The sequence below is a fragment of the Thalia democratica genome, chromosome 6 (genome assembly GCF_965202585.1).
Source record: "Thalia democratica chromosome 6, ktThaDemo2.hap1.1, whole genome shotgun sequence".
Classification (NCBI taxonomy): domain Eukaryota; kingdom Metazoa; phylum Chordata; class Thaliacea; order Salpida; family Salpidae; genus Thalia; species Thalia democratica.
In genome coordinates, this window is record NC_139170.1 from 6024987 (window position 1) to 6047011 (window position 22025).

General features: G+C 27.1%; 4 non-coding genes across 4 annotated transcripts; 3 read left to right on the forward strand and 1 right to left on the reverse strand.

The window, feature by feature from the left end:
* On the forward strand, positions 1–82 carry Trnas-aga (transfer RNA serine (anticodon AGA)). The gene has a single exon. It is a non-coding gene; the product is annotated as a tRNA-Ser (tRNA).
* A 1927-nt stretch (positions 83–2009) lies between these two features.
* On the forward strand, positions 2010–2081 carry Trnad-guc (transfer RNA aspartic acid (anticodon GUC)). The gene has a single exon. It is a non-coding gene; the product is annotated as a tRNA-Asp (tRNA).
* Positions 2082–3658: 1577 nt separating this feature from the next.
* Positions 3659–3730, reverse strand: Trnad-guc (transfer RNA aspartic acid (anticodon GUC)). Its single transcript has one exon. It is a non-coding gene; the product is annotated as a tRNA-Asp (tRNA).
* An 11011-nt stretch (positions 3731–14741) lies between these two features.
* Trnak-cuu (transfer RNA lysine (anticodon CUU)) lies at positions 14742–14814 on the forward strand. The gene has a single exon. It is a non-coding gene; the product is annotated as a tRNA-Lys (tRNA).
* The last annotated feature ends 7211 nt before the right edge of the window (positions 14815–22025 follow it).

The following is a 22025-nucleotide window of genomic DNA, read 5'->3' on the forward strand; positions in this document are numbered from 1 at the left end:
GTCGCTGTGGCCGAGTGGTTAAGGCGATTGACTAGAAATCAATTGGGCTCTGCCCGCACAGGCTCGAATCCCGCCGACGACGCTTTTAATGTTTAGTAACTTTTTGAATTTTATCCTATGTTTGCTATACCTAAAACAAAAATAAGTTGGTAATTTGATACTGTAAATAGCACTTTTATTACAATGATTTTAAATAACATTTTAATAAATGGACAATCTGAATTGATAGTGCTTGCCACTCAGACCAACTCATGCTTTTCAAAACCTCGAATCTTCTTTAATTTCAAAAACTGAACCAACCTCCCCTCAATAACAATAATCTTCGGCTACGGGTCTAAGTTGCACGAGTGCACGAAATTGCACGAAGCCAAATTTGCACAGCAATATTGTACATTGACGATTTTGCACCAAGGGTCAATTTTGCACAAGTTACATTTTTGCACGAGAGTAAAAAATACATTAATTAAAAATTAAAATAAACAAAAAAAAGTTACTGACCGAGGGGTTAGCGGTAACAATGATAGTAAAAAAAAACTAATTAAATTATTAAAAAAAAAGCTACCGACCGAGGGTAAGGGTTAGGGGTAACAGTGATAATAAAAACGAAAATAAAACATTAAGAAAAAAAAAAGTTAAAAACATTAACTTACCGACCAAGGGTAAGGGTTAGGATTACAGTGATAGTAAAAAAAACTGAATTAAAAAAAAAAAAATTAAAATTATACAGAAAATAAAAAAATAAAATTTTACCAGTGCAAAAATGTCTCCGTGCAAAATTGTCTGCACATGCAAAAGTGTCTTCGTGTAAAAGTGACCCTTCGTGCAATTTTGTACGCTCGTGCAAATTAGACAGCTAACCATAATTCTCTACGCATAACAGTGCATAAAATTTCTCTAAGCTCGGTCTGGCTAGCTCAGTCGATAGAGCGTAGGACTTTTAATCCAACGGTCAGGGATTCTAGTCCCATGTCAGGATTCCTTTTTTACTTTTAAACTACTCACTAGCTTAATTATTATTGAAATGTTATTAATATAGTGTTATTAAACATAGCTATATCTTTGCTCGTTATATTCATACGTTTATTCATACACGTAGATAAAAATATGATGAAGTAAAAATCAAAAGTATTAATTTTATAAGAATAAATAAATAAACATCTTTTGTAGTTAAATTTAAATTTAGCTGGTAATTTTTTGAAAGATAAATTCTTTTTACAAAACATTTTTTTGTTTTATAACATATTAGGTTTATAAAAAATAAGCCAATTTTTAAAATATATTCTGTATTGGAAATAGATTATAAAACAAAATGCAGTAGGAAAAATAAATCATTTAGCTGTAACTACAAAATAATAAATTTCTTAATAATAAAAATACTAGCTGTTAGTTAATTTCAATCGCAATTAAACTTGTTTAGCTATTTTTAGTTAAAATCTAAAATTTTTATAGATAAAAGATTAATTTTTTTTTCAAATGTTCAAGTTTTAGATAAACAACAGAAAAATTTGAATAAAATATTTCAGAGTAGAAGTCTACTAGCATTTTAGCAGTTTTTAAGGTTTTATTTAATAAAGTACAAGCATATTTAAATGAAAATACACATAATTAATTTTTAATATGAAATTTATTACACTAAACAATCAAATAGCTTGCAAAACTTAGGTATGGTATACTTTTATACAAGTACTTAAATGTAATATTAAAAGTTGATCTTAAATTAGTTACTTTTACAAGAAAACGGGTTGTGAAACATCACTAACTTTAATCAAAACATAAGTTTGATAAAATGTACATAGATTTAAGATTTCACTATTGTATATAGGGTACTTATAAAAAAAGTATTTTTATCAAAATGGTTGTTTTTGATATTATTACGTCATAATACGCTAATCAGAAATATATTTCTAAGAAATGCCTGCCGGACGTGTGGCCGGTTAGCTCAATTGGTTAGAGCGTCGTGCTAATAACGCGAATGTCGCGGGTTCGATCCCAGTACTGGCCACATCTCATCCTCGTTAGTATAGTGGTGAGTATTCCCGCCTGTCACGCGGGCGACCGGGGTTCGATTCCCCGACGGGGAGTTTTTTGCCTAGTTATTTATCAAAGTTGGTTTTGTTATCCATTTATTAGTTAAGAGCAACAATTATAAGTAACTTAACTCATATAAATATTTTTTAAATGATATTTAACATGTTGAAGTATTACAGTAAAAAAGAATTCTAGTTCATAAATAAAATAATGAGTCATTACCACATGTTTTCGTGGCGCAATCGGTTAGCGCGTTCGACTGTTAATCGAAAGGTTGGTGGTTCGAGCCCACCAGAGGACGTTCTTTTAATTGTTTAGTTAAGAAGCATAAGTTAAGTTTTTACACTCAGTGTCTTTTTGTACTTCGTCATTTTTACAATAGTATGTAGTTAATTCAGACATCTAATTCTTTACATTGAGTTTTTGTTTTGTCGCAAATAAATAAACATTCTTATATTTTTAACCTTCAAAAAGTTCGTTTTAAATATTTTTTTTTAAACATGTAAAAAAATTAAAAAACCGCTGATAAAAATAAATATTTTCGTTATCATTATATAAAATATATTAAAAAACGCATTTAAAGTAGTTTCACAGATTACTTTCAATGCTTCTGACAAACACAAAACAGTCATCAACATACCTGAGGTACAATAAAAAAAATTGAAAGCAATTGTTTGATTCTCAACAAGACGGGATAGCCATGGATCCCCCTTGGGACCAACATAGGCTAACATACTTTTGGGTTGTATTAAGTCAAAAGTTATTCCTGCTTTCAAAAACAAATTATTGTACCTCAGCTATGTTGATGATTGTTTTGTGTTGGTTATAAGCGAGAAAATTATGGGTGAATTTTTCAATATTTTTTATAATGCTCATAACTCTGTGTCATATTCTGGGTTTTTCCAGGATTCCAGGTTTTGTGGCAACCCTGAGTATGCTCAGGACTATTAATGGACATTATTTTTTTCTTTAAAAATTTATCAATCAGCTCTTGTTTACTTTATTTTTACTGATTTGCAAATATGGGATAAACATGGTATACCTTTTATTAAGTACAAATTATTACCTAATACTTAAATTTTTCATATGAAAACTTACTAATATTTAAGATCCAGGACTAATACGGTTTAACTTATCTTGGTGTATCACCTTTTTAATACAAGTTATTATTTAGATAAAACTGAAGGTAAAAAATTATTTACGACGAATGTTTTGAAGGTTAAAAATATAAGAATGTTTCTTTATCAGCGACAAAACAAAAAATCAATGTAAAGAATTAGATGTCTGAACTAACTTCATACTATTGTAAAAATGACGAAGTACAAAAAGACACTGAGTGTAAAAACTTAACTTATGCTTCTTAACTAAACAATTAAAAGAACGTCCTCTGGTGGGCTCGAACCACCAACCTTTCGATTAACAGTCGAACGCGCTAACCGATTGCGCCACGAAGACTTGTTGTGATGACTCATTATTTTCTTTATGAACTAAAATTGTTATTTACTGTAATACTTCAACATGTTAAATATCATTTAAAAATATTTATATGAGTTATGTTACTTATAATTGTTGTTCTTTACTAATAAATTGATAACAAAACCAACTTTAATTAAAATAAGTAGGCAAAAAACTCCCCGTCGGGGAATCGAACCCCGGTCGCCCGCGTGACAGGCGGGAATACTCACCACTATACTAACGAGGATGAAATGTGGCCAGTACTGGGATCGAAACCGCGACATTCGCGTTATTAGCACGACGCTCTAACCAACTGAGCTAATCGGCCACACGTTCATTAGGCATTTCTTAGAAGTATATTTCTGACTAGCGTATTATGACGTAATAATATCAAAAACAACCATTTTTGTAAAAATACTTTTTTTTATAAGTACCCTATATACAATTGTGAAGTCTTAAATCTATGTACATTTTATCAAACTTATGTTTTGATTAAACTTAGTGATGTTTCACAACCCGTTTTCTTGTAAAAGTAACTAATTTAAGATCAACTTTTAATATTAAGTACTTGTATAAAAATATACGTTACCTAAGTTTTGCAAGCTATTTGATTGTTTAGTGTAATAAATAACATATTAAAAATTAACTATGTGTATTTACATTTAACTGTGCTTGTACTTTATTGAATAAAACCTTTAAAAGTGCTAGTAGACTTTCTAATCTAAAACATTTAGTTCAAAATTTTTTGTGATTTATTTAAAACTTGAAAAGTTGAAAAAAAAACTTAATATTACTTAACAAAACTAAAAGATAGTTGCTTTTTTGCGTTCTATTTTAATTAGTATTTATAAATATTTATATACTGTAACCATTAGTGTACAATCTTTAATCAATAAAAATTTAAGATTTTAACTAAAAATAGCTAAACAATGTTAATTGCGATTGAAATTAAGTAACAGCTAGTATTTTAAATATTAAGAAGTTGGTTATTTTGTAGTAACAGCTAAATGAATTAATTTTCACTTACTGCATTTTGTTTTATAATCTATTTCCAATACAGGATATTAAAAAAAGGGTTATATTTTATAAATCTAATATGTTATAAAACAAAAAAATGTTTTGTAAAAAGAATTTATCTATCAAAAAATTACCTGCTAAATTTAAATTTAATTACAGAGGATGTTTATTTATTTATTCTTATAAAATTAATATTTTAGATTTTTACTTCATCATAGTTTTATCTACTTGTATGATTAAACGTATGAATATAATGAGCAAAGATATAACAATGTTTAATAACACTATATTAATAACATTTCACTAATAATTAAACTAATCAATATTTTAAAAGAAAATAAGGAAGCCTGACATGGGCCTAGAATCCCTGACCGTTGAATTAATAGTCCTACGCTCTGCTGACTGAGCTAGCTGGGACTGAATATGATTATTTTATTCTACTAATTAAATTGAAAATCTTAAAAAGTTTATTTTACAATGTTTTGTATAATAATTTTCATGAATAAACTGACATTACGAGCTGGTTGATTTAAAGTTTTACTAACTACAATTACTAAATAACTACAATTGTTTTAATGTAGCTTCTGAAAACTACTGATAATTCGTACAAATAGCGTAAATAGTGTTAGTTAAAAAAAGTAGTATATATACCTAAATTTTAACAAAAAATGCAAGATTAAGAAAAATGTTTAAATAAACTATATCATCATAGATTTCAAGTAGCTCTCTAGCAGATTTTCCAATACAACTGAATTAAATTAATTGTGCTAAATTGCCCTTCTAGAAAAATATGCATTTTGGAATTTTAAATAACACCGACTTATTACTTTTGCCTTTATAATTAAGTTCACATCTTTTCTGTTATTTTTTCGTCAAGTTACATGCAGAAGTTTTGTTTTATGTTTACGGTTTTATTGCTTATTATAAAAAAAAGCCTTTAATCGAAAGTAAATATATCATAAAGTGTATGATGCAGGTACTTATCTATTTCATCATACATTCACAAGTACTTATTTATTTAATCATAATTTCACAGGAACTTTATTAGCAGCTGCCGGGTCTGTCGTTTTCATCTTTTATCTGGTCAACGCAAAATAACTTCCATAAATTAGCAGGTACGAACCCGCTCGAGATAGAAATCCCATAAAGCGGCCAAAAATTTTGGCAACAACTACCTGATACAAGTCAACCAAGTATGTTGTTAAAATTTTTTTGTATTCTAGGTTGCCAAAAACTCTGAAACCTGTGACTGAAACCTGGAATTTAGGTTAAAGAACCTGTAAAAACCTGAAACTTCAAACAAAATAACTAAAACACCTGGCAATTTAAAGAAGTTTTACATGTTAAGTAATCAGTTTTCAATTATATACAAAAAAATAATCGTATAAAAAATTATAATTAATGATTATTTTTACTAAAAACACATTTAAGGTAGCTTACAAATATATGTTGTATTATTGTTAAAGACAGTTTTTTACCTTAAATTTTTATTTTTTATTGAAAATGGACTAAAAACATGTTCTTTAAAAACCAGGAAAAGTTAATAAAAAACCTTGGCAACCATGTGTATCATAATGGTGTTTAGTTTAAACTGTAAAATTTACACTGTTTTTGACACCCAAAAAATACTTCTTTGAGTAAAATCTTTACTTTAGTATGGTTACTTATTAATTCGAATTCTAATAAATTTTTAAGAACCCATTTATCTAAAATTAGTTATGTGTTATCTATAACATGTTTTATGTTCAAATTTTTTGTTTTTTCTATAACGTCTATTTAAAGTACAGAATGTTTAATTTATAAGGGATTTAAAATTGTTTTATAGAATATAAAACTAAAACAGTTTTAGAGACATTATTGAAACTAACACTCGAATATATTAGTCACAGCCACGTGCAAATATTATGTTGGTAAAACTCGTGGTTTTATTTTTTTCATAATCATATTAGTATTGTTGTGCTAAATTAATTAGTTCTTTTAAAAATATTTTTTAACAGTCAAAACAGCAAATGTTATATTATTCAAAGATTAACTTAAAAAATTCTTGCTTATACAAATAACACATGATAAGTATATATCATCAAATACAAAAGTATCACACGCTAAAATGCAAAGTTTTTGCAACATAATGTTTATAACGTTTCTTAAGCGAACGTTCTGTTTATTTCAAGAAACACTTGCCAACTTTTGATTGAACTATCAGAGTATAAAATACAGTAAACTGTGGGTTGAGTAAGCAATTTTAGCCTAAAGTGCTGTGTTCAAAATGAAAACTATTCGGAGGCAACAATAGGTTTCTTATGGGAGGCGCAAACTAAAACAGAAAAATAGATATACTTCACTAAAAATCTATCTTCTCCTACGTTTTTTGAGATAACTACCTTAAATTTTCAGGACATGTTCTTTGATATATTTAAAAAATTCTGTCGAAAGGAATTTTTTTAAAATAAAAATTTTATATAAAAAATAACCAAAAAAGACAGTTTTTTTTAATTATTTCTAGTTATTTGCCTTTTTAGTTTGCGCCTCCCATAAGGAACCTATTGTTTCCTCCGACTTTGACCGGCTATATATTAAAAATTACCTTGAGTTTTTTAAATCTATAAAATGCATCTTGTAGTTTAGTAAAAACTATATAAAATAAGATCAAAAACCAAAAAAAGGGTGCTTACCCCCCTATGCCCTTAACAGTTGATCTCTCAAAAGTACTTGTAATGTATTTATAACACAAACATTAGCTGCAACAAGTATTATAAATACGATCCCATCCGTTTTAGAAATTTAATGGACACCTACATCCCTACTTTAGTTGGACTTGCTTTTTCAAAAATTTTAAGACTTCATCTTACCGTTAGCTCACATATTTCTGCTGTTAGTTTAAATTTAATTCAATTTCGTTCATGCAAAATTATAAAATTGAATTTTTTTTGTAATCTATTGTCTGTTGTACTTCAAAGCTGGTTAGCCATATAATTTCATAATTGTCGGGTTTATAACTTTCATAATAAGCAATAATTTGGCTCCATTGCGATTTCCTACAATTTGATTTTTTTTGTTTATTTAAAGGTTGTAAATACTTAACATATACTTAATTGTTCGTGTGTTGAGATTAAGTGCAACGTATATAGAAAATAGTTTGAATCCTAGAAGGTTTCAGTTTTAATTACATAGCTTTGAAAGCAAACTTCAATAGGTCGAAAAATTTGGTTAACAACTATACCTTTCAGTATACGCGTTTTATAATTTACCAATGAAACCAAATAATTATATTTATCGCCAACTAAATGAAAATTATTACATTATTTACAAACTTCTATAGACGGAAAGATATGGAGATAATGTGAGTGAAATAGAAATTTCAATAACTCTGACGAACGCTTCTGACCAGGGTTGCCAAAAAACCTGGAATTTGAGAAAATTTGAAAAGAAAAACTGGGAAATCCAGCAATTTTGACAGGTTTATTATGTTGAGTATAAATACTTCTGTTTGACACAAAATATATATCATAAAGATACAAAAAATCTTCTCATCATCAAATTTTTTTTATTAAAAAACACATTTCGAGTAGCTTTACAGTATCTTTTCAAATTTTTTTAATACTATTTAACTTAGTTTTTTACCTTAAACTTAATTTTAAACTAAAAGTAGATCAAAAACGTATACTTTTAAAATTTTTGCAAAAACATTTGGCAACCCTGTTCTGATATGAAAAATAGTAAATAAAACACCTGTTTCCTTTTGATTAGTTGGTATTTAATATTATATTTTAAAATTAATAATAGTTTGTTGTTGGCAATCTAAAAAAAATGTATGTATTTCGTCCATACTTATGTTAGGGGTAAGGATTACAGCATTTTTTTGTCATACTGTAAAATTCAAATATAAACATATGTACTGGATGTGTTTTTACTTCATTAAGAAAAACTAAAAAAATTTTGTATTGATTTAAAGCCCAAAAATCACATATTTTTTGACTTTTCGACTTAGATAATAATAAAGTCACTTATACATGCCCTAGACTTATAATTTCAGACTTATAAAAAATTAAGACAAAAATAAATTGAAAAGATAATAAAAAAAACTAAAAAACCAAGAGTTAGGTGTAACAGTGATAGTTAAAAAATGTATTGATAAAAAAATTAAACACCGACTAAAGATACGAGTTAGAGGTAAGAGCGGCAAAAAATATATAATAATAAGGAAGAAAAAAGTTACCGACCAAGGGTTATAGGTAATAGTGATAGTAAAAAGGAATAAAAGTAAAAATTAAAAGAAATTTACCCGTGCAAAAGTGACTTTTTGCAAATTACAATAAAATTAAAAGCATATACAGAATTTTTTTATAGCTAATTATGTAAATAACAATTTATCTCTCAAAACACTACGTCATATAAAAAAAAACACAATCATTAGCTTCAACAACTAATTTATGAAGTTTTAAAATTGAACTAACATTCTTTTCTACCATACTCCGTATCCGGCAATTGCATAATTTCAAACAGCTTTCTAGTAGCTGTAACTTTTCCAAATATATAGCTAACCGCAAAATAATGCTAGTTCCGAAGAGACAGATCACTTATAACTTAAGTTGCAAGTTTTTACTTCTGTAGCTTAATTTGTATCTTTCAGTTTGACATATGCCAAATCGTTTGCTGCAGTTTTTGAGATTTTGGCATTGTTTTAAGTTTACATTTTTATTTTTAAATAAAAAACTTGACCAATCAAAATATTTTTTCAGCTGTAGGTTCGAATTGAATTGCACTTTGCTAAATAATAAAAAAAAAACTATACAAAAAACAATAAAACACTATGACGTAATTATTGAACATTGTAGAGTACAACAATTTTGCACTGAATGTTTGTACTCTACAATGTTTAATAATTACGTCATATTGTTTTTTATATTTTTTCTCATAACTTTTGTATAATATCTATTCTTTCAAGACTTTATTGTGCAAACTAAATTTCGGTCAAAGACCTCGTCAGTGCCTATATCAATGAATAAGTATTATTTAATTTCTTCTCTTACAGTTGGTATCTATTTGTATGTTTTGTAAAAACCAAAACATACAATAACTTTTGTATTATTGTTTAGCAAAGTGCAATTCACTTCGAACTGCTAATGATTAATTATTTTTTTTATGAAACATATGTTCTGTTGTTTGTAAACTCGAATTTTCTCAATAAATTACTTTAAAGTCCTTCAACAAGGGCTCTGTGGAAAGTGATTCAGTTTATATAATCACATTATTTTCTATATACATTCATAGGGTAGCTGACTAACTGCACGAGTGCACAAAATTGCACAAAGATACTTTTGCACGAAGACACTTTTGCACAAGCAGACAATTTTGCAGGTGTTATTTTTTTTTATTTCAATTTTTTTTTATTAATTTTATAGTCTATTCTTTTTACTATCACTGTTAACCCTAACCCTTACCCTCGGTCGGTAAGTTATTTTTATTGTTTTTAGTTTTTTGAAATAGTTTTTTCTTGTTATTTTTTTATTATCACTGTTATCCCTAAACCTTACCCTCGGTCGGTAGCTTTTTTTAAAATTAATTAAATTTTATTTTAAAATTTTTATTGGTTATTTTTATTATCAATGTTACCCCTAACCCTTACCCTCGGTCGGTAGCTTTTTTTTCTGTTATATATTTATTTTTTTCTTTCGGTATTTTTTTTATTCGCGTGCAAAAATGTAACCCGTATAAAATCGTCTTTGTGCAATTTTGTGTCCTCGTGCAAATTTGGCTTCGTGCAATTTAGTAACTTCGTGCAATTTTGTGCGATTTAGACCTGTTTCCACATTTAAAAATATACATACAATTTATACATATTGTGTATATATATATATATATATAATTTATTGAAATGACGATTTTAAAAATACTGGAACATATGTTTCATAAAGACAAAAAAGATTGTCTTTATCTTCAGCCAGTTCAAATTTAAAATTAAAAGCACTTCGGTAAACAAAGATGCAAAAGTTTACAAAAAAAACAAAAACAATATGACGTAAGAATTGAACATTGTACATTACAAATATTCAGTACAAAAATCGATCTACCTAATTATGAAACATATATTCCAGCATTTTTAAAATCGTCAATTAAATAAATTATTTAAAAGCCCTTCAAGTGGGCTCAGTAGAAGGTGTTCAAGTTTGAACATTAACCTTAGTTTATATATATATATATATATATATATATATAATTAAGTTATTTAACTTAATAAAATAAATTTTTCACACTGAGCCCACCTTGAGGGCTTTGAGTTTTGCATCTTTAAATAAACTTTATATATATATATATATAAATATATTTATTTATTTAATTATATAAAAACTATAATTCATACAGCTGTTTCACACATTGAAATGTAAAATTTCATGTGATCTTCAGTGAGTTGTAGCTCGAACCCACGACCGTTGGATTAAGAGTCCAACGCTCTACCGACTGAGCTAGCCGGGCACGTTGTAGCGGAACTTTATTGATTTTTTAAAGCCTTTAAGACGATGCTATGACGTAATAATGCACTGATGTTAAATAGGGCTCGTCCGGGATTTGAACCCGGGATCTCTCGCACCTACTAAGACCAACAAGCCCTTTTTCCTGTTAAATCTTGTTTGGATTCTATATCTATCAGGTATTATGACGTAGTATTAAAATGTGGTCGTGGTATTTCTAAAACTATCGTGTTACTGTTATATGCAGGCAGTTTTTTGTTTTAATGTAATTAATAGTACTAGTCGTCAAAGCTTATATTGTCTACCTAAAAACTAGAAACTCGAACACAGTTTATCTGCATACTAAATACTTACTTTATGTATAACTTAAATGACTAAAGTGGTTGTAGTGATATACTTATTAATTTGTGGTTTGCTTCTGAGCTAGTTGTCTTACATATAGAAAGAAATAAAATTTTGTCACTTATTAACAAATCTGTTTCCATTAAAAATTATTTTACTAAGTGAAAATTTCAAATTTCGAAATTCATTAATTAATCATTAAATTTACTAGTAAAAACTGATAATATATAATTAGAATAGAAAAATAAACTTGCAAAGAAACAAAAATGTTATGCAAAATGTGTATTGTCGCCAATTATTTCCAGTGCATAACATAAAATAACCCTTATTTATCGTTATTCTGTTTTACTCATATTTGATTAACCACAACAAAATAAATACTTGCGTACTTTATACTTTAAAGGTGGCAATTAAAGTTCTCAACTTAAATAAAATAAAAGGAGATTGATCAATAAAAAATTTTAAATTTTTCTATTTGATTTGAATTCTATTTCTAATTCTATTTGAATAAGATTTTAAGCAACTGAAGATCTCGTTTTTCAAACGAGTGAAACATTGTTATGTCTAATAAAATTCAAAATTTATTATTAAATAAATACTTTACTGAGTAGTTAAGTATTTAAACTTAATTTAATAAATCTAGAAATTATTATAGTTTTAATAGACAGGGTTGCCAAAAACCCCGAATCCTTGAATTTGAATATTTAAGCAAGAAACTTGGGTTTTTGAATAAAAATTACAAAATAACTAGGAAATTTTAACATTTTTTAAGTTTTATGTAGTAAAATATAAATTTGACACAAAAATCTATCATATAGTTGAATTTTTTTTGTCATCATCAAACTTTTTTATATATTAGAAACACATTTAAAGTAGCTTAACAGCATCTTTTCAGTGTTGTTATCTACCTAGCACAGTTTTTAATCTTAACCTTAGCTTTAAACTAAAATAGACCTAAATTTGGCAACCCTGAACATAATTAATGACCACTAAACTATTTATAAAAAAATTCTATTCTACAAATAAACTTATAAGTGAATATTGGTAACTTGCCTTACTCATAATGTTTTTACAATATTTTTTTCTTATCTACACAGTAGTTCTGAAGTAGTTAATAAAAATAACTAGAACAAATATAAATTAGGCGTATAAATATATATAAGTCAGGGTTTGTGCGCGTCAGGCTGAATCAGTTTTTTTATTTAAAAGTTTGAGAATCTCAGTTTTTCTCAGTTCAAATACTTGAAAATTTTTGATTAAAAAAATGGAGAAATCTTTTTAAGATCAAATTGAGATGTGAATTTGTTTCTAAATAAAGATTTAGTTATTAAAGACAAAATCAGTCAGTATTTGTAAAAAAAAATGCTTAAAACCTTTTGTTCAACCTCTAAAATTTTTTAAGTATCTTTATTATTTGGTTTTGAGTAGATTATATACGTCATAATTATGAGAATTCATAAAAAATAATACAATTTAAACATTACAGCTTAGTTCAACAACTGTTTGTTTGATTTTGTTTACATCAGCTATGTTTTTCAGTGCTTAGTTAGTTGAACTGTTTTAATTTCTAATTTAAAGGCTTTATACCAGATACTTTTTATATTAAAACTCTTAGCAGTTTGTACATATATTTAACTGTTTATTTAAAGTTAGTAGAAATATTCACAACACTAAAAATCAGCTTAAGATATAAGCACTAAATTTTGTGGGAGTACAAATTTTAGGTACTATTCGTTTTTCTTAACAAGCACAAAAAATTTAAGTTTTGTTTTTAATTCAAGTGTAAGCTTTGTAAATCTGATATGACATCAACAATCACTGTATTTATTTAGAGTTTGGGAGCTATAGTTATGTATAAATTTTAAGTATTAGTCAAAATACTATAATAAACATTTTTTACTTATTTTAATACTTGTGTAAGCATTTCATTTTAAATTTTAATAAAACACAACAATGCACATAGTTTTATTATAAATCTTCTGCTTATAATGTTTCTACTTAGTGCTTAATAAAATTGAACAATTGTGTTTAGTAATATATATTAAATTTTTACACTAGTAATAGATTAGATAAAACACATATTTTAAAAAACTTATCGCTGAATTTGTTATGTTAAGGGCATGGGGGGTAAATGCATCTTTTCACAGTTTAGTCTTGTTTTATTGAGTTATAACTAAGCTATGAATTGCTTTTTTCAGGTTTTTAAAGCTCAAAATATATTTGAGATAAAGCTGGTTGAAGCAGGAGACTACAATAGTACTAATCAAGACCCCCAAATACCTAAAATGACTTCTAAAGGGGATTTTCCTTACTTTGAAAAAATGTCAGGCTAAGTTGGTCTCAGTCAGGCTAAATGAAAAAAATTTTGCGCACGAACCCTGATATATGCATAGCACTTTTATTTCTAATGCCAAGTTATTTAATTATTCTTTTTTTTTAAGTTATCATTTGTACTATTAAATTAAATGATTAAGTGAATAAATTTCGTAGCTATAAGTTTTGCTTACTAATCTAATTTTCATTTTAATGCAAACAGAATTGTTAGCAAATGAGTGAGTTTTCCCATTTTATTTTTACATTTGAAAGGTTTGCCGAAAAACCTGGAATCCTAGAACAATCTAGAATTAAGGGTTAAAAATTATGTAAAACCTGGGATTTGAAAAATTTTTAAAAATACCTGAAATTTCAAACAAAAATCACTAAAAACTATGGAATTTTAAACAATTTTTATATATAGAATGATAAAATTTTGAATGAGTAAAAAAAATTTATCATGCTAAATTTTTTTGTATTATTTAAATTTTTGTTTATTACAAAACACATTAGCGTTACTGTATATTTTTAATATTTAAACTTAAATTTTTTACTAAAAATAAATAAAAATAATTGTACTTCCAAAAAACTAGAAGAAATTTAGAAAACCTGGAAAAAAATTTCAAAAACCTTTTGCAACCCTGATTAAGGAAAACTAGCTTAAAAATAAATCACAAATTCATAATTATATCACTACAACTACTGTTTTTGAATACCGTTTTACTTTAAATAAAAAGCATAGTAATTATTTTTATCATTTAAGTTATACATAAAGTAAGTATTTGGTATGCATATAAACTATGTTAGAGTTTTCAGGTAGACAATATAAACAGTGACGACTACTACTATTAATTACATTAAAACAAAAAACTGCCTTCATATAACAGTAGCACAAGAGTTATGGAAATACCACGACAACAGTTTAATACTATGTCATAATACCTGATAGATATAGAATCCAACCAAGACTTAACAGGACAAGTGGCTTGTTGGTCTTAGTGGGTGCGAGAGGTCCCGGGTTCAATCCCGGACGAGCCCTATTTAACGTCAATGCATTATTACGTCATAACATCGTCACAAAGGCTTTAAAAAATCAATAAAGTTCTACTACAACGTGCCCGGCTAGCTCAGTCGGTAGAGCGTTGGACTCTTAATCCAACGGTCGTGGGTTCGAGCCCCACGTTGGGCGCACCTTTTCACCATTTGTTGACAGCCCTAGAAATTATTTTTATTTTATATAGTATTTTTTTATAGTTTAAAACTTCACCTTTTATCTAACTTTTCAAAAAAAGCTGTTTGGTTTTAAAATTAAACGAATAAAATTGAATGACTATAATCGGTAGACCTTATTTGTGGTAGTCATAAAAGCTTTGTTTTAGCTTCAAATAAGCGAAAATTTCTTATTGCTTAATAATATTTAAAGTTGATAAATATTTATTTAAAATGCATTGTCCGGGAATCGAACTCGGGCCTCCCGCGTGGCAGGCGAGAATTCTACCGCTGAACCAACAATGCTTGTGAAAATGATGGCATTATCACGTTTATAAACTTCAATTGCTCCTTAATGATGGTATCTGTTAACGGAATGCTCTTAAATACAAAATATAGTCAAATAAGATTGTTTTGATAAATTTCTAATTGGGTGTGTTTCTAAAATTAAACTGTATTGTAATTTTTTTCATTTAAAAACAAGAGCATTTTCATTAGCTGATATAGTTATTGTATACAAAATGATTATCAATCGATCTTGCTAACTAAAGCTTAAATAATTTTTGCACCAAACTTTAGTAATTAATAGTCATACTTACTTTTTGTAAAGAATTAATGGTTTTAGCTGGAAATATTAAAATAAGTTCATTTCAACAAAATAAAAACTTAAGTTTAGCATTACTAAATTTTACTTAAAAAAGTATATGAGTTTAAATTAAAATTCCACTTTTATTTACTTAAATGAAAATAAGTTTTGACGCAAATATTTCTTAAACTAAATACAACTTTTAAACTAAAGGAAAACAACTGAAATACTAGTTTCATTTTTAATTCATTATGGTTAAATTTTACTGTGTTTATTAAACCTTACCATTTACATTTATATAAATTTTATAATGTTCAAATCGAAAAACCAATAAATTCTATATACTTAAAAAAAACAAATCGAAATTAAAAATGTTTCGGTAAAAATAAAAAAATAAGTTATAAGCTCAGTCCGCGTTTTACAAAACTTTCTGTTATTTGTTAATTAAAATTTGTTTAAATATTTAATAAATACAGTTTAGTGCAGAATATCCAAAAAAAAAGGGGGCCTTTTAGAAAAAAGTTTTGGAAACCCTGGTCCAGTGCATCTAAATGATGGCAAAAAGTACACCTCAGCTTAAAGTATCTTTTCAAAATGTTTTTATATTATTTAACACAGTTTATCACCTTAAACTTAACTTTAAACTAAAAATAGACCCAACAACGTTTCAAAAATCTGGAAAAAACTCAGAAAACCCAGATGATTTTTCTCAAAAATCAGTGTCAACCCTGGAGTTATATCCGACAACTCAACTTCTCAAGATACTTTTAGCGGTCCATGTATAAATAAAAATTAGAAATATAATAAATATATATAAAAGCTCCTTAATTAATTGATTACGCAGTTACAACTAAACTAATAAGCTACATCGTTTCATCTGGTTATAAGCCCAATAACGCTGATCACGAAAGTTTTAGCCTCAATCGAGGCATGTCAGTCTACATATGTGAATTTTTTGAGTATTAACCCTGTTATAATTCAAAAAATCCAACATTGTTGTAATTGATATTTCAACAAGCAGACAATCGGGATACGTAGTGCCTGCCATTCAGACTTTTCAAAACTACTTAGCTTCGAATTTTCGCCCATTTCTAAAAAACTGTTCCAACTTCCTCTCAATAACAATAGTAAACATTTTCGAAGGAAAGCAGTGCAGAAAATTATTGATGCTTCACCGCCCAGTAAAAAAAACAGAATTTGTGTTTTGTTTTACTTATACACATAGGATAACTTAAATTTAAACTTATACTACAACGTAGGAAAATATACATATATATATATATATCAATTAATTTTTAATGAATGTATTTTACTGATATAAAAAAAAGAGTTGTAAACTAAGATGTTGCTCAATTAGCTTTTTGATAAGTATATATATTTTTTATTTATATAACTCACAATTACATTATTTTTAAATAACTTTTAAAAAGTCACTTACTTTATGAAATTTTATAAAAAAGTTCATAGATAACTAAAAATTACGATGTTGTGCAGTCTTATTTCGCCAGTGATTCCCGAATCGCTAGTTAAGCCAAACAGCCAATCAGGCAAGCGTTTTGATCAGTCACGTGAAAAGTTTTTCGACCAATCAAATCTCGACAAGTCGTCTTTCTCCAAACCAAATAAGTTCACCTTGCCTTCGTACAACGGACCCAACGGAATTTTCAAAAAATAAATTAATTTGAGATCCTTCGAGGAACTGCGTTAGTCTTATTTATACAAATTTTTGTTTTTTTATTAATTCAAAGTAAATAGATATCTTTGCTTTATTAAACATATTTCATGAAATATTAATTTTTTGTGTAATAGTTGAGTATGTTAATAAAAAACTTATTAAAGTTCTCTATTAAAGTAGGTTTTTGTAAAAATTCAGTATAAAATTTATGAATCAATCTTAAACCTAATATCATTTGGAAATCAGTCAACAAAAGGATGATATCAAGTTATTTATAATAATATTTTGTTGAAGCTATTTAAAATTAGTGATGTACCGGACCCGGACTTTTTTTTAAATTAAAATCCGGCCGGAACCGGATCCGGACTTTTTTTCAAATTAGAGTCCGGCCGGAACCGGATCCGGACTTTTTTTCAAATTAGAATCCGGCCGGATCCGGATATCAGACAAAAATGGCAATATCCGGCCGGACCCGGATAGTTAGTCCGGTACATCTGTATTCTGTAGTATAGACTAGCCTGAGTCAAAATGAGGTTTTTAAAAACTGAATAAAAAAAGATTTTTAATCTAATAATAAGTAAAACAGCTAGCCACAAGGTTTACAAATTTAGGTGTTATTTACAATTAAAAATCTGAAATCAAGTTCTAGAAGAAAATACACTAGAAAATTACAAAATATTAAAAACTCGATCAGCTCAAACTCATTCAAAATTTAAAAGGAAACTAGCCTGAGTTTTTTATAAAAAACTAAAACAGCCTGAGGCAGTCCAAAATTTTCTAAAATTCCCAAAAGTTTTCAAACTAGCAGGGTTGCCACTGTTTAAGTCAATAAAAATAGCTAAAGTGAGTATAAACAAGCCTGAGTCAGAATGAGATTTTTAAAAACTGAAAAATTACTTTAATCTAATAATCAGTAGAACAGCTAGCAAAGGTTGACAATTTGGTAGTAAAGTTGTGGACTCATTGTGGTACACCTAACTTTTTAGTACTACCCATCATAACTAAATCCTACCTTATTTAATAAATATCTTACAAATACTAAATTCTAACTGAGACTATTTTCTATAATCAGACACGACAGTTTTGAGTGATGAATCTTTTATATAAAACACAACAAGAATTACTAGCATATACAAAATTATTAATTACTTTGGTAACACTTTAAAAACTGGAAGCTATTTAAATCTATATCAAAAGACTTAAAACAATAAACTATAAATTAAATAAAACTTTTAGTAAACAAGAAACTATAAAATTTTTAATAAACTATCAAACTATAAACCTGGCTTAAATATTTAAACAATTAAACACCTGTTGAAATATTCACTTTTAAAACAAAACATTACTTACAATAGGCATTCACAAAAAAGTTCAAGATATTTTGTTGCTTCAAGCTGCACACCAAACTAACTAAGTAATTACATATAAACTGCCTGTCATGTTCTGATGTTTTGTTGCATCAGTAATTAGTTTGAAACATTTCGTCATATGATTCGCATTGGCTCGTACATTCAACCGTATTAACTCTAAATGTTCTCTGAGCTCAACTTTAAACAAGAAATAATGCAAGTATTGATTCAAAAATTTTCAATTTTACAACATATGTAAGGAGTTGCATTTCTGAAATATTTATTTCATAGTTTAAATGTAAACAAATGTAAATTAGTCACGTGTACAAAATGAGCCAATCACGGTAGGTGTTTAATTTTAACAGACAAAAATGACTCTTATTAATTTACACAGGGTTTATTTTGAAAAAATACTTTTCAGTATCCTCTTTTTTACTAACTAGATCCGGGTCCGGCCGGATCCGGACTTTTTTTCAAATTAGAATCCGGCCGGAATCGGATCCGGACTTTTTTTTTAAATTAGAATCCGGCCGGATCCGGATATCAGACAAAAATGGCAATATCCGGCCGGACCCGGACCCGGATAGTGAGTCCGGTACATCACTATTTAAAATCATTATTTTTTTGTACATTATATTACTAGTCTAATGTTAATTTTCTTAAAACATTAATTTGACATTAATTTCATTTTTCAGCTGAAAAATACCTACAAGTTTTTTCAAACTTTTAAAATTTCAACACAGTTCAGTCTATTGTTAGTTTGTGTTGATTAATTTTAGCATTTATAGTTTGTTTAAGTTTAAAAAAAACTGTAATCATCAGTTTGATTGTAAACTTGGTGATTAAAAATATATTATATCCAATACAATTAAGTTGCTTGTAAAAAAGTCACACATTCAATTAGTTACTAATATTTTTTATTTAAGACGCATAAAATGTTCCTTGTGTTAGCAGGCTTTAAAATAGTGATAAAATCTATTCTTAAACAGTTTAAAGTTTACTTAATTACAGAAATAGTTTAACAACAATTGTTTACATTGTGAAAAATTTATAAGCCATTATGATAAAAAAGTATTAAACGAAATAAAAATTTAGAAACATAAAAATTTTAGGTTCTATATATTTCAAAAATTTTTAAATTTAAAATTATTTTCTTTAAACTTTAAGGTAAATCAACAACATTTGATTATTTGGTCCGCAATCATTTTTTTAAATTGAGTAATAAATGTAAGGTTTCTTTTGTAACTTATTTAAAAAACTATTTGCCTGTGTAAGATTAAAGCAACTTTGCATTTCAGTGTTTTTTAAGTGTGCTTATATAATGATTTGTGTAGAATATAATAGATTCTAAATATACAAAGTAAAGAGCAGATAATAATAGAAATGCAATTCTAACTATTACCAGATTTCAATAAAAAAAATTTTGTACCTAGTAAATATTTATAAAAAAGTAAATTTTAAGTTTTTTTCCAAATATTAACATCAAACTTTTTTAAAACTTATTGCGACAAACATTTGATAATGATGATAAAAAAGTTAGTAAGACAATAATATAAGTATAGCAAAACAAGTTTACAAAGTATTACAAAAAATTAAAAATCAGATAAGTCCACAACTTCAGTATACCAAGAGTTTTAATTACTAGTCAATTGATTAAACGTTAAGCAAATTAAAACTGTTTTCAAACGTCGAATTGTTACGTCATATTATATATACGCTACTACAATTATTTCATCACAAGTCAGGATGGCCCAAAGGTCTAAGGCGCCAGACTCAGGCGTTCTGTCCACAAATGTTGGCGTGGGTTAGAAGCATACTTTTGACACTTTTTATTACAACTTTTAAGATTTATATCGAATCATCAATGCTAAAACCAGTGTAACAACTGACTATCATTAAGTGAAACATATTTATTGTATAGAAATTAATAAAGCTTAAAATGCAGTAAATAAATTTTATATTATCATAATTTAACTTTTATTTTAATTCTTATATTATATAATTTTTCTTGTTAATAATAGTTTGACTTTGAGGTAGATAACTTTGTTAATTAACTAGTATCAGTAGTTTTAATTTCTATTAAAACAAAACTTTTAGTTCTTGAGTACTAATAAATATCAAGTAAGTTTATTTCACAATGTTATACCGCTGCTTAATTAAATTTCATTAATATTAAAGCTCTGTTGTAGCTTGTAAACTTACAGAATTTTTATTATTATAACTTAGTTTAAGAAAAAAGTGCAATTAAAATGTTGTTTTTGTTGAATTTATGTCTTAATTTTTTTTTTCAAATTATGTATAACTTACACATGGATGGATATCTATGATAACATAATTACAACTTACACATAGAAATGTATGATATTTACATTATGTTCATTAACATAATTCATATATTTGTTTTAACTTGCAGTGAGCATAATTTAGTCTTTATTTACACACAGCATTGCAGAGTGGCTTGAAAGTAAAATAAATCTTGCAGTCAAATTCAATTATATAAATGTTCACAGTAAAAATGATAACAAAATTTAATATTAAATGAGGTAAAGTTTAAGTTTAACTAAAAAACCATATCGTTAGAATTATGGTTTATAATATAAACTAGATTTGTTAAAATGTTCAGTATAATTGAGTGTATAGAAGTAATTTTTAAAAGTCTCATATAAAAAGTGATATAAAGTATAATTTGAGAAAATTGTATAAAGTCTGAAGTTGTATTTAATAAGCAGTTTGTGTTTAACATGGGTGAAACGTATAAACCGGTACAATTGAGAAAAGTTGTGATGGGATATCCGAAGCACAACTACAAACTGCCTAATTCAAATTTAACATCAATCTCAATTATAAGCTAATTAATGTCATTCAGACATATTCGGTAGACGAACCACTTTAATTGTTAGTATAAATCTGAAACTAATAGTTGATTTTCTAAAAACACTGCCAGTCCACTTTGATTGACAGTATTTTAAAAAGTATATAGACTTATACAAACTGAATCATATTAATGTTTTATTTAAATGTCATTAAGAAAACACATAATACATATTGAAATAAAAATAAATACTAAACTGTAGAGTATAATTTACATTTTTCAACTTGATAGAAAATTGTTAAATTTTGCTATTGAGCATAGTTGTATTCAGTTTAAGTTTACTAAAATATTTGTTTATACTAAATGTCATAATTAAATAAACAAGATTGCCTTTGATTATTGATAAACTGACCATCAAATTTAAGATTAAAATATAGCATAATTAAGTAAAAGATCTGAATTAGAAATAAAGCAAATTAAGAATATTTAGAATAAGAAAATTTGAAGTTCAAAACCATCAACACTTTGATTGATGATTTAATGGTATAGCAGTCCAGTTACTTTGCATTTTGTAGCCTCAAAACTTAGGCTATCGTGACGTAATAATCAACTACATATTCGTAATAATCAACATCCAAGCGTAAGCCTGGCTAGCTCAGTCGGTAGAGCGTTGGACTTTTAATCCAACGGTCAGGGATTCAAGTCCCCTGTCAGGCTCTTTTATTTTTAATATTGACTAGCTTAATTATTATTGATATGTTATAAATTT